The sequence below is a fragment of the Triticum aestivum genome, chromosome 5A, assembly GCF_018294505.1.
Source record: "Triticum aestivum cultivar Chinese Spring chromosome 5A, IWGSC CS RefSeq v2.1, whole genome shotgun sequence".
NCBI classification, from domain to species: domain Eukaryota; kingdom Viridiplantae; phylum Streptophyta; class Magnoliopsida; order Poales; family Poaceae; genus Triticum; species Triticum aestivum.
The window spans coordinates 341,838,293-341,839,954 of NC_057806.1; positions in this window are offsets into that span (position 1 = coordinate 341,838,293).

A 1,662-nucleotide genomic window follows, 5' to 3' on the forward strand; every position below is an offset into this window, starting at 1 on the left:
ACCTGCAACTAGCAACGCTATAAGAGGGGCTGAGCAAAGCGGTAACATAGCCAATCAATGGTTTGCTAGGACATGGTGGGTTAGAGGTTTGACATGGCGATTTGGGAGGCTTGCAAGCAAGTGGTAGGCATCGTAGCAATGGCATAGCAAAAGAGCGAGCAAACTAGCATAGCAAAGATAGTAGTGATTTCGAGGGTATGATCATCTTGCCTGCACAGTTGTCAGAGTTGACTGGATCCTTGAAAGCAAACTCAACGGGCTCCTCGTTAGCGAACTCGTCTCCCGGATCTACCCAAACAAGACAAACAAGCAACAAGGATACAATCAACCACGTGCGAGAACAAGCAATAGGATGAAATGATGATATGCTATGCGGGATGCGATGCGGGATGCAAAATGCAAGATATGACAGGAAATGCATGAACCTGGCCTCAACTTGGAAATCCAAGTGTGCCACTGGAAAGAAGAGATGAAATCGCTTGAAAACGATATAAAGAACGCCGGAATCGGAGTTACGGTTTGGAAATGGCAAGCGATTCAAATATGACACCGGTCTGCGATTTACAGCAAGTAGGCATCTAAATGCAATGAGATGAACATGCTACAACATTCAAACATGGCATCAAAATACATGGCAGGGAAGCATTCAAGATGCTTAACAAAAGTCCCTTAGTGACCTTGAGCCAAAAGGGATCACAAAATATACTAACAAGCACACGAACATAACAAAAACATAATCAGTTTTCAGACTTTGTGAAAACTGGGGCATGCTGAAACATAACTCACGAAGGCATGTTTACGAGCTCGATGCACTCACTACGATGCAAGTCATGCCAAGACAAGCATACATCTCTTAAGAAGGCACAAAATGCAAGCTAGACATGGCAAGAACAATGGCATAGCATGCACGGATCAACTACAATAACATCGGCAAAATCGCAAACAAGTTGACGATCTGCCCAGATTCGCAACGAAGCAAAAGTAGAGCTCGGTTGACTCAAGCTAGGGTGCTCCATAATTGCAAACAAAGACAAGGATGGATAGAGCACTACAATATTAACAAAACTCCCTTACTGATCATCCTCAAAAGAGGCACGGATCACTAGGAAACAACATGACCATATGGCATCATGAGATAAACAATCCCAGGACTTAGTGAAATCACTAAGTCCCTGAAAACAGAATTAGCAAGTGCACCACTTTGCAAGCTTGCACAAGTCACCACACCCATTCTAAAAATACATGGGTTGCACCTCTGGAGATATGACAAAACCCTTAACAAAATACATGAAGAACTCACGGGCATAGCATGCACACGTTAATCATGGCAAAAATGACAAAAGTGCTAAACGGAGTAACAGATCTGACAATTAACTCAAGTAGCCCTCTTCTAACAGCATTTTGGGCACCAATATGAGCTCAAATGAAAATGATGCAATGGAATGAAATGATGTACCCTCTGAGATGAACATTTTGATATGCTATACGCCCAAATCGGAGCTACGGATGCAAAGTTACGGAGCCACGAACATGGCAACTTGGATCAGGAATTCTGGGACTTAGTGAAAAAAAACAACCTAGGGTTAGGATTTCAGATCTGAGATCCGGGCACGAATTACGAAGTTCGCCGGAATCCTCGGAGCTCGCCGGAGAGGACCGGCC